Source organism: Coenobita brevimanus, chromosome 110, assembly GCF_032717465.1.
Source record: "Coenobita brevimanus isolate Jiangsu-jjx chromosome 110, ASM3271746v2, whole genome shotgun sequence".
In the NCBI taxonomy this organism is placed as follows: Eukaryota; Metazoa; Arthropoda; class Malacostraca; order Decapoda; family Coenobitidae; genus Coenobita; species Coenobita brevimanus.
In genome coordinates this window covers 10,887,347-10,899,956 of record NC_137063.1, presented here as the reverse complement: position 1 = coordinate 10,899,956, position 12,610 = coordinate 10,887,347, and the positions used below count along the sequence as shown (strand labels likewise).

The following is a 12,610-nucleotide window of genomic DNA, read 5'->3' as shown; positions in this document are numbered from 1 at the left end:
TTAAGTACTTGGGAAGTGTGATGAGTAAGGATGGAAGTTTGGAGGGTGAAGTGCTTGAAAGGGTACAACAAGGAAGAAAGGTTGCTGGTTCCTTGAAAGCAGTGATAAGGAACAGGGAAGTAAGCATGGAAGTGAAAAAGTTACTACATGATAGTATTGTGATACCAACTCTAACTTATGGAAGTGAAGCTTGGACATTGTTGGAAGGACAGAAGTCAAGAGTGAGAGCAGTGGAAATGAGTTATTTAAGAGGATCCTGTGGAGTCACATGGAGAGAGAGGCTGACAAATGAGGATATAAAGGAGCGTTGTGGTGTGGATGTGGATGTGATAGGAAGCGTTAGAAGGAACACACTGAGGTGGTTTGGCCATGTGGAGAGGATGGAGGGTGAGAGACTGACAAGGAGAGTGTATGTGAGTGAGGTGGAGGAGGGGAGAGGGAGGGGGAGGCCGAGGATGAGATGGAGGGATGGGGTGGAGAGATATATGAGAGAGGGGGGTGTGAGTTGGGAGCAGTGCAGTGAAATGGCGGGGGACAGGGTGATGTGGAGGCGATTTGTTTGTGGCCACCCTGTAAGGGATTAAGGCATCTGGCAATAGATAGGTAGATAGATGAATTTTGAATAAAAAGAAAAAGTAAAAGTAAAATGCAAACTCAGCATAACTATACATCAAGAGGGGAGGCCGTTGCAAAAGCAAACTCCCTAATCAGAACCAGAACCAGGACCAGATCAGCTGTCAACATGAAGGCTTCTCTCGCCAAACTGGCAGACGTGGAAACCTTCTAACCTGTCACGAAACTGAAATCCGCCAAACTCATTTACGCCAACCTGGCAGCTGCGCTGTAATGCAAATAAAACTTGTTTTAATCTCACTTATTCTAATGCTGTCTACAACAAGGAGAAGGTTGACAAAAGGTACCAGAGCCAACCCACCCGTGAATCTCATCTATTTTATGTTTCCACCCGTAATCATGCTAAGTCTGTTCTTCACTTTGCTAAATATAATGTTCTGAACTCTCCAACTCAAATTTATCCTGCTCTTTCTGGCACCCCCTTTTTATATATATATATATATATATATATCTATCTATCTATCTATCCATTGCCAGACGCCTCAATCCCGTTTGGGGTGGCCACAAACAAATTGCCTCCAAGTCGCCCTGTCTCCCGCATTTCACTGCCCTGCTCCCAGCTCACACCCCCTCTCTCATATACCTCTCCACCCCATCCCTCCATCTCATCCTCGGCCTCCCCCTTCATCTTCCCCCCTTCACCTCACTCACATACACTCTCTTCGTCAGTCTTTCACCCTCCATCCTCTCCACATGGCCAAACCACCTCAGTGTGTTGCTCATAACGCTTCCTGTCACATCCACATCCACACTACAACGCTCCTTTATATCCTCATTCGTCAGCCTGTCTCTCCATGTGACTCCACAGGCTCCTCTTAAATAACTCATTTCCATTGCTCTCACTCTTGACTTGTGTCCTTCCAACAACGTCCAAGCTTCACTTCCATACGTTAGAGTTGGTATCACAATACTGTCATGTAGTAACTTTTTCACTTCCATGCTCACTTCCCTGTTTCTTATCACTGCTTTCAAAGAACCAGCAACCTTTCTTCCCTGCTGTACCCTTTCAAGCACTTCACCCTCCAAACCTCTATCCTTACTCATCACACTACCCAAGTACTTAAACGTACTCACATTTTCCAATTCCTCACCATCCAACCTCGCTGTACATTCACTGGCTTCACCTCTCTCAAAAACCATCACTTTACTGTTCCCTACATTCACCTTTAGATTCCCTTTCTTACACACTCTCCCAAACTCATCCACCAAGCCTTGCAGCTCCCCTTCGTCTTCACTCAACAACAGAGTATCATCTGGAAACAACAGTACAGGGAGTTTCCAAACACTATCCTTTCTCACCAGGGCCACTCCAACATCCACTACCCTACCTTGTACCTCTTTTATTACCCCATCCATGTACAGATTGAACAATCATGGAGACATGACACATCCCTGTTTCAATCCAACTTTCAAAGAGAAAAATTCACTCAGTTCACCCTCCACACGCACTGCAGCCTTCACACCATCGTGCATACTCTTCACAGCATTCAACAACTTCCCATCTACTCCATATATTCTTAATACTTTCCACAATCCTTGTCTATCCACCCTGTCATATGCTTTCTCCAAATCCATGAAAGCCTCATACAACTTCTTTCCCTTCTCTAGAAACTTTTCCACTGAAGATCTAAGAATAAATATCTGATCTACACAGCCTCTGCCCTTCCTAAAGCCTACTTGTTCTTCTCCAACTAATTGCTCTGTTCTTTCTCTAACTCTGTCAATAAGTATCCTACCATACACTTTTCCTATTATACTAAGAAGACAAATGCCCCTATGATTACCACACCCTGCTTTTTCCCCTTTTCCTTTGTACAAGGGAATAATTATACCTGACTTCCAATCCTCCGGGACTCTACCTTCCTCCCAGGCCAATCTGCACATCTTCCACATCCATTCTACTACTGTCTCTCCCCCATGCTTCAGCATTTCACCACACACTCCATCAACTCCTGAGGCTTTCCCCGATTTAACTTTCTTCATTGCTTCCACAACTTCTCTCCTACTGATTTCTTCCTGTCTTTTCACCTCCCTCCTTCTCCCAGCCAATCCCCTGCCACTTATACTCGCATTACTTCCATCCTCTATGTTCAACAATTCCTTAAAGTGTTCTCTCCATCTGCTCACTTTTTCTCCCTTCTCCACTAGTAATCTACCATTTTTATCTTTCACTCCCCTGCTAACTTCACTTCCACCCTGTCTTACTCGTTTCACCTCTTTCCAGAACATTTTCTTACAGTCCCTCCATATATATATATATATATATATATATATATAACGGCCATACCACGTTGAGTACACCGCTTCCCGTCCGATCAGCGAAGTTAAGCAACGTTGGGCCTGGTTAGTACTTGGATGGGTGACCACCTGGGAACACCAGATGCTGTTGGCATCCCTACATGTCAAGTGGGGTTGGTGGAGGATTAGTGCTCCTCCCTGTAAAACAATTAACTCTAAGCCCTTGGCCACCCCGTCTGGGATACATGGCGTCTGGCAATGAATGAATGAATATATATATATATATATATATATATATATATATATATATATATATATATACAGTATATATGTGTGTGTGTGTATTATATGATGGTAGTGAAGCATGTGTAAGGGTAAATGGTCATCTAATTGAATGGCTCACGATCGGTTTGGGCATGCGACAGGGTTACATGATGTCCCAATAGTTGTTCAGTGTATATATGGATGGGGTGATGAGAGAAGTAAAAAGTACGAGTAATGGAGAGGGAGATGGCGTTCGTAATGAATGATGATGGATGGAATATCTCAAATTTGTTATATGCTGATGATCCAGTACTACTTGCAAATACCAGACAAGAACTTGGTAGACTAGTGCAGAGTTTTGCTGATGTCTGTGGGTGTCAAGCCTTGAGAGTAAATGTAGGAAAGAGTAAAGTGATGGTTATTGAGAGAGAAGGTGATTCCCAGTGTGATGTTACAGTGAATGGAGAGAGACTGGAATTGGTGAGAGAGTTCAAATACCTGGGTACAGTGATAGAAAAGAGAGGAAAATGTGCACAAGAAGTGGAAAGTAGAGTGACACAAAGTAGGAAAGTAGCTGGTGCAATGAAGGCCTTGATACGAAACAGAGGCTTGAGTGTTGCAGCTGCATGAGGCTTACATGAAGGAGTGTTAGTGCTAACTTTAACATATGGATGTGAGACTATGGCGTGGCACAAAAGTGAACAGTCAGGAGTGAGAGCAGTGGAGATGGGACTGCTGAGGAATGTATGTGGAGTACACAGAGTGGATAGGATATGAAATAATGTGATTCATGAAAGATGTGGAGTGAGGAAGTCTGTGGTCACCAGAATTGAAGAGACTGTACTGAGATGGTATGGTCATGTGGAGAGAATGGATAACAATAGAGTGGTGAAAAAGGTATGTGTGAGCGAATTTGAAGGAGGGAGGAGGCGAGGTGGGCCAAGGAAAAGGTGGAGGGATATGGTGGATGAGTGTGTGAGAAAGAGAGGTTTGGAAGTTGGTGAGGCTAGGGGACTAATAAGAGATTGAGCTGGCTGGATGAATTTGTGAGGGAAAAGTGCATGATCAGGGATTTTTTAACATGACAGCGTCCGGATTGACTATATCGGATACGTTTATATGAAGCTGCAGAACGTGATGAATGTTTTTGGTGTATCAGATAGAGCCAGGATTCTGGGGGCTTGAATGGTGAGTGAATGGAATCATGGCCCATTGGAGTGGGCATATTTGGGCTGTCTGGACATTGCTGCTTCTCACCTTGCACTAGGGTGGGAAAAGAGGTCTGGATGATGATGATGATGATTATGATAATTATCACAAACACTGAATAAGATGGGCATTACTTCCCACACCTTTGTGGCAAACTGCACATGACCACTCTTCCTCATCTTTGACATTACCCTCACCAGTCCTAGGTACCATCACATTTGTTTTGTCCACATTTACTTTATTCTCAACCCTTGTGCCCCATTCCGTCTTTCCACTTCCTGAGTCTCTCCTCGTCCTCCCTTTCATGCTCTGCAGTCAACACCTAGTCATCAGAATACAACGTCTTCTATGGAAGTTAATTTCTGATGTCACATGAGAGATCTTCAAACACAATGACACACAGTAAGGGGCTCAAGACTGTCTCCTAACGCATTCCATCATTCGCTGAAAACTTGTCACTCAAATCTCCTTTCACTCTTACTTGGGTGCTCGTCCCTTGATCCCATGCTTTCTCATTACCAACATCATCATCTCCCTAGGTACTGAGTGCCGACCGACTTGGGACTTTCTTGGCACCCCAGTGCTGACCAATTTTTTTTTTTTTTTTTTTTTTTTTTTTTTTTTTTATGTTAGGAATGATGAGAAGACATGGAGAACAGAAATAACAGAACAGAAGCATAAGAGGTCGATTTTGAGGTCGATTCTCTCTTAGCAAGTAACTGAAATGTTCGGAGTAACCTCTGTATACTTCATCAGCCGCCAGCAACACCCAGCGAGTTGAGATAGGAGATCCTCGTTTTCTTCGTGGGCAAGTATCCCAAATGACCCAGAGACACTCTCGGAAGGTATGTAGATGATGTGAGAACTGTCCCCAAGCATAATTGTGTGGGGAGGTGCATTACAACATTTGAGTGAGTGAGTGGCATTTTTCTGATAATGTTCATATTATTGGATATTCTAGTTTTCACCTAAGTGTTTTCCCAAACATATATGTTTTACATTTGCATCTTTGTTTTTGCACAACGAATCATTCTAGCACATTGTGCTCATTATGTGTGTCTTTTCTCAAACACACAAGACACATTACACAAGTTATATTTATGAAGTCAGTAATCCCTCTAATATCCGAACGCCCAATATCCGAACATCCCCACTAACCGGACATAATCCTCCTGGGATCCAATATTCCCAAAATGGGCCAAAAACCGCAAAAAATTCGAAAAAAATCTGACTTTTTTCCCTCCCATAATTTGAAATTCCCGCCTGGCGCCAAACAGCTGTTACACCATGGTCCCTTCACCCCTTCCTTCCTCCCCCTCCCCCCTCCCCTGTCAGGTTGCCATTTGGTATTTTTCATTACCAAGTGTGGGCCAATTTGGTAATGAAAAATTCGTTTGGTAATGCATTAGAATAATGCATTACCAAATGGATTTTTCACATGTATGAGGATACACAGGATGGAGATGGTGGATTGTTTGCTCTCTCTGATTAATCTGCTACCCTACATAGTGTGAAAATAATCAACATGGTGTTAGTTATAAGGAGAGTGATTACATGTATTTCCACTTGTATATATAATTAGTGAAGAATATATGCTAGCTTTACGAATTTGGTAATGAAAAGTTATATTTGACAATGAAAGTTGAGGAGATTGGTAATGTGGCTGTTGCGATCTGGCAACCTTGTTACCCCACCAACATCAACAGTCACAGCTTAACTCCGATGGAGAGCAGATACTCATAAGAGTGCAAGCCACAGGTGCTTGTTTTTTGTGAATAAACAGTGAATAAACTGCAATATCTTGCCACTAGAACACACAGGAATTTACAGTGTTGTGCAGTGTTAAGAAATTAGAATTTAGAGTGCAGAGGATTAACTGTGGACTGCAAACTGGCGGTTCAAACCAGTCCAAGAGCAAGGGACTTGTAAGTACCCAGAATGTTTAATATTGTATAAACTCACCTCTAAAACCTCATTTTATGGTTCTTTTGCATTTATTTCAGTCTTTTATGTCCCTTTTTGGTGTGATTTGGGTCTTAAATAGGTGCAATGCATGTCCAGAGGGAGTTGTATAGGTGTTTTTCGGAGTTAGGGTCCATAAGTACAAGTCCATAAACTGGGGCCCAATATCCGGACAGGACCACTATCCGGACCTGCCTATGGCTCTATTGATCCGGATATTGGAGGGGTTACTGTACTTACACTGCACTTTTTACTATGAAATCACTTACACTAATTTATATACTATACATTACAGTTACATGTGAAATTCAGTACAGGTACCTCTCAATTTACACGAGTATTGTGTTTCAGAAGAAGTCATGTACAGTAATTTGAATGTTATGTAATTTAAACATAATTTTCTCACAAGAATACATGTTAAGTGAAGGAGTTAGGTTTTGTGAACTTTCTATAGTACTGTGTGATAAATAAAATAGTTATACAATAATTCCATACCTTTAATTACACCTGAATTACTACACACACTTTACAAATAGAGAGGAGAGGCACAGGCAGCTGGCATTACAATAACTCGTCCGAATCAGTCTCCTGGTTTGACTGACTGTGAGACCTCTGGTGGCTGCAAAATGAAATGCCCCATGGTGCGAGTTTTACCTTTTTTAAAAATCATGTTATTTTAAGAAAAACATATATTGTAAACAAAAAGGATTTTTACATTGTGTTATTTCAAACACATGTAATTTAAACTTGTGTAAATCGAGAGGTACCAGTAACTTACACTGATTTATATAATACATTTCAATAACACTCATAGGTGTCTTTTCGTAAATAACACAGGTTTCTAACACTTAGAAGTGAAGGAGGGTGTGATATTCCTCAGGCACAACCCCACATCACACTCCTTACATTGGTGGAAGGCAGCATAAGTGTTAGAGAGGAGAACGATTCTCAGTATTAGCTCCCTCGTAAAAAAATTCTTGAAGAAATCGGTTCTCTTTGAGGTGGGAGTCAGCTCCAGCACAGTATAACCTGCCGTATCACCACCTGTGAAGAGATGAATGATGGGAACGAAATTGCTCCCATCTTCCCACTCCCACGTGACTTCATCCCCTCCTTTGGTTTTGCCCTCATCACCAATGGGGTCACCTCTGTCGCTGTCGTCAGGATGGGAAGGAAATTCGGTTGCAGGTTGGGGAATAGTGCCTGCCTTCTCACTGTCCCCTCAACTCACACTTTTCATCCCTTCATCCCCCTGCCTTTCCCTTCCCTTTTACTTTACCTTTTGCTCCTTTTCCCACCGTTTGAGGTTGTGGAGAGGCAGCGTGGGGAGATTCAGGCACAGTGGAAGTGCTGGGTTGGGAAGAGGCAGCACAGCTTGGGGCTGGAAGTGGCAGGTATCATCGCTCACCACGTGAACAGAACAAAGCACTACTCACCTTGTACTTTTTACTAAATGGTTCTTCCCCACTCCTCAGGGTTTTTCCTGGGTGATCCTACCTACGAAGGCAGCCAGTGTTGACCCAAGGGGTTGGCCTTGTATTCCTCATCACTAGAGGAATCGTCCATGGAGCGAGAGCGGCATGATGAGGTGGGAAGTGGTGGTGGTGGTGCAGGGTGAGATATAGCCATGCAGACAGCCATATACCTCGCCTTTCTTGGGGATGGAATCTCGTCCTCGCTGCTTGATTCTGACTCAGGTTGGATGTAGTCTTGATCAGCAACATTGTCATCTATGGGAGAACCATCTTTCTCCATTATAGGGGATGTTAAGGAGCTCATCAGTCTCGTGTTTGGGAATACTGCTATGCGCCATGGTGCTCACTTGCTCACTCACTCATTCACAAAGTTGGACTGAATTGGGAGGGTCCCACACGGGAGGAGGGATGATGTGATGACTCATAGCCTGAGTATTAGGCCTAAACAGGTGCGGGAGTATCCCTAACAAATATCTTATGCCAAAATTGAGTTTTATAATTTTGGCAAATATCTTAAACTGATGACGTATATGTACGTTGCTGGCACACAGCAGGTTAAGAGGCTGTTATTTACCCAAATACAGGCAACTTATTGTACTTCATCTCTTAGCCTGTTGGAGATTCCACAGCAAACTGACCCAAAAAGACATAAAAGAACCATTGTTTAATGCATATTTTCATCAAAATTCTAGTATCAGATGTCCGACATAAAATTGCTGATGTAACTAACGTACTGCACTCCATTTAGAAAATACTGTACCTCATGTTCATATACCAATACTGCACCCATTAACCCTTTAACCGCGGGCTTGTTTTGCTTTTTCTTGTGGCTCCCACGGGCATATTCGCGCTCCGGCAGACTCTCTAAAAATAATTGCCAAAAATCAGTTATTAGTCCTAGAATATTAAAATCACATACGCTTATGGCACATACCTTCAGCTTTCTCCTGGGGTGTTTGTTGAGCCTTCGTTGAGTACCGTAGGACTTGTGGAGACCTCTGAAGTTGGGTAACAAAGTCTGCACTTTACACTTCCCGACAACCCGTAATATGATTACCACATCCTGATATTATCACTAGAAACGCTATTCTATGATTCTCAAATAGTCTGGAATCCATACTCCAAAAAAAAACACTGTGAAAGCAATGAAAATTACGAGGGCGTATGACCTTCCCACTTGCGATCGTTCGCCGCTGGTGTTCTGTCATTTATTATTCATAAAAACACTCACAGTTTATATTTCTGTTACTATATAACACATATATATCTACAGTCTTTATCCATAAGTTTCCTTTAGTAATAGTAGTTTATTGTCACTGTAGGCATTCAATTAAAAAAAATAAAATACGTAGCATTCACACTCTCATCCTGTATACTAGCATTGAGAGTGAATGTCACTTTCACATTCACTCTCATAACTCATAGTATTCATACATGCTAGAGTGAAACTTTCACTTTCGTTACTCCTAGTATATATACTCGTATTCTTATAACACTACTCATTTACATTTGTATTTACGTTCTCTATTTTATTTACATTTCTATTTTATTTACACTGTGTTATGCACTGTCACTTGAAGTAACTTATAAAACTGTTTTCCACTGTTCACTTATATTTACATTCATTGCTCTCACTTGCTGTTTACACATTATTTACAATTCCATTTGCATTGTTTTACTCAACAGAAAGATCGTAGTCACTCTTTATCAATTGTCAGCCCTTTACCTCTTTCCACACGAGGTTTAGTAGGGGGTAAAAGTCACAGGGCCCTTTGCATGGGGCTAAAAAGCGGCGGAAGTTAGCAGGAGCGAATCAGACGTATTTTCACTTTGAAAGACGACAGTGAACTGATAGTGGTGGCCTCCTGCCGCCTGGCAAGGGTGAGTGCAACTCTACCAACTTCAGCCTTGTGAGACTTTCTAATATATAGCAATGAAATGATTGGCAGGAAACCAAGACAATACATTTTAAATTAGGTAGTTCCAGGTGAATGTAAATATCACTTAGGCTTCTCCCGTCCCTCCTTATATGTATATTTATTACGAAAATAGATTATATGGCATATTTCAAGGGGAAATAAACAGCGAAAATTAGCAAACGAATGCACGTGAGGTGTTGTCAGGTGATAATTAGCCAATTCCAGGTGTATGGCACTATCACTTACCTTATTTCTTTTTTGTATATATTATTTGGTATAAGAATAGGGCATAGGGCTTATTTCAATGGATGAAATCAGTGGAAAATTTCAGGGAAGATTTACTTAGCACAGAATACAGTGTGGTGGCCTGCAATAATTAGGTAGTTCCAAGTGGATGTAAATATCATTTAGGCTTCTCCCTTCCTTTCTTATATATATTTTTATTACGAAAATAGATTTTACGGCATATTTCAAGGGGAAATATACAGCAAAAATTAGCGAACGAGTGCACATGAGGTGTTGTCAGGTGATAATTAGCCAATTCTAGGTGTATGGCACTCTCACTTACCTTATTTTTTCTTGTATATATTATTTGGTATAAGAATAGGGCATAGGACTTATTTCAATGGATGAAATTAGTGAAAAATTCCAGGGAAGATTTACTTAGCGTAGCACGGCCTGGCAGGCGAGAGGATAGGGTAATGGAGGGGAGGTAGGGAGGGGAGTCAAGAATGGGGAGAAATGGCTAAATTGTCATCAATGGATGGGAGTACAGATGAGATTAGGAGTGCTGACTAGTGTTGGACATTGGCAGTACTGATAGATGATACAAGCCACCACTTGAAAGCCCGGGGGAATTCAAAATAACACAGAATCACAAAAGTGACGCCCCGCGGTATGATCCCTTGCTCCCAAGCAGCCGCGGTTAAGGGGTTAACAAACCATACCATCACTCATTAGACATTATTATATACTTATTATTTCTCCATAGTTATTTACTTACGCCTTTCTTGCGGTGCTCAGCATTCATCACATTTCAACTTCCGATGTTTCAAGTAGGTGAGTAGTTAGGTTGCTGTTAGTTACCTCTTCATTCTGATGACGTTTCTTATTCCCTGTTTTTGCTGCCATCAGATGAATTTCTTCATTCCTGAACATATCAGTAAGGATTGTGTGAAGTGGATTTTCCAGCCAAACCATTCACCACATTCTGATGTCTAAATATTGTTAGCATATGGAAGGTGCTGAGTGAGGTGTCTTTTCCTTCTTACAGTTTTTTACATCAATTTTTGGCCACCCAGAACTACCAACCTTACTGCATCAACACAGGCAGACATCCCCATGTTAGTAATCTCCCGAAAGCCATTCGGAGGGACTGTGAAATCCAAAGGTCCTTTTGGTTTGGGCCCGAAAGGTTAGGGGCAACTGTGAAGACGGCCACAAGGATTAACACCCTCAAGTAGTTCCTCATCTTTGAATCCCTGAAAACCATCAGAAGCCACAGACACTGTAATATCATTGTCTGTTTAAACCAGCTAAGGTGTGCAATGACAATGTTTTTTAGCCGAAAAATGTGTGATAATGGCAGGAGTGCAAATTTGCGTCTTGCATTGATAACGAAAACTGTGATAGCCAAGGGATCACTGTACTAATTTACAATCATTTTTCTCATCCAGTCATCTGAGACAACACACTCATATACAGTCTAGTCTGATTATACAACTGTTTACTCTGTGATGATTTCTAGAGCGATAACCAAGATTATACCCTTTTTTGGAGTTACCATAAAAAAATTGGTCATGATTTTGCTACAACAATAATTGTGATGGCCACCTCCAAGACTCTTGTGCAGTTGCAGTGACACACGCAAACTGGCAGTCAGGTATCTGAGCCAGCATGGCTGTCCAGTGTGCACATTCACTGTGATAGTCTGCCTTTCATTCCATTTTGTGTTTGAAAGCCATTGAAACACCATTGCTATCACCACATAATAATGCAAGTGCTTAACAAATAGTGCATTAGGCAATATTAAGTGAAGTGATAACTTTTTGTGTGTGAAATGCTGAAACTTGTGACTTAAAAATTGTGTCAGTTGTACATACACAGCATCCCAGTCAACTGATTGAGCCAAGATGGCCACCCGTTGTTTACATTTGCTGTGATCATCTGCCTTTCATTCCATCTTGTGCATGAATGGCCACTGAAACACCATTGCTATTTCCAGATAAGAGTGCAAGTCCTTAACAAATAGTGCAGTATGCAATATTAAGTGAAGGGATAACTTTTTGTATGTACAGTACTGTACTGAAACTTGTACCTTGGAAATCGTGTCAAATGTATGTACACAGCCTCCCATTCAGCTGATGACAAAGCCTCCCAGTCAGCTGATTGAGCAAAGATGGCCATCCAGCACTTACCTATAAAGTGATTGTATGCCTTTAATCTATTTTGTGCATGAAAGGCCACTGAAACACCATTGCCATCACCAAGTAACAGCACAAGTGTACACCTAGGTCCCAATTAGTGCGTTTTCATATACTGCGATTGTCAAACAGTGCGAGCTGTCTCTTAATATCCACAATGTCTCATATTAACAATGCTGGTGAAGCCACCACAGCAGAAGATGTGATTACTGCAGCATCTATCAAGGATACATTACAGGAGGTGAGACAAGAGGAGGTTACACCGATGCCAGCAACACAGGAGAGCTGTCCATAATGCAGATCAGCCAAATCTTGGCTGCTGCAAACACCTTAACCCTTTGGCTGCAGCAGCCATGACGACAGCCTGCTGAATGTGTTCAGTGCAGAGAAATAGGAACAGAATGGTGTGTTTTCAACTCAAGTTCTATCCCACTTATGCTTAATCTTAAGAGCTAATATTTTTGTCAAGCAAACTTCAATCTTTCTA

The 12,610-nt window shown here is 41.8% G+C and overlaps 1 protein-coding gene and 1 non-coding gene across 2 annotated transcripts in view; both read left to right on the top strand.

The window, feature by feature from the left end:
• qm (geranylgeranyl pyrophosphate synthase quemao) overlaps positions 1-12,610 on the top strand; it is a 146,173-nt gene that overhangs the window by 43,080 nt on the left and 90,483 nt on the right. The gene's annotated exons all lie outside the window — the stretch shown is intronic.
• On the top strand, positions 2,907-3,025 carry LOC145417686 (5S ribosomal RNA). The gene has a single exon (XR_013900549.1). It is a non-coding gene; the product is annotated as a 5S ribosomal RNA (ribosomal RNA).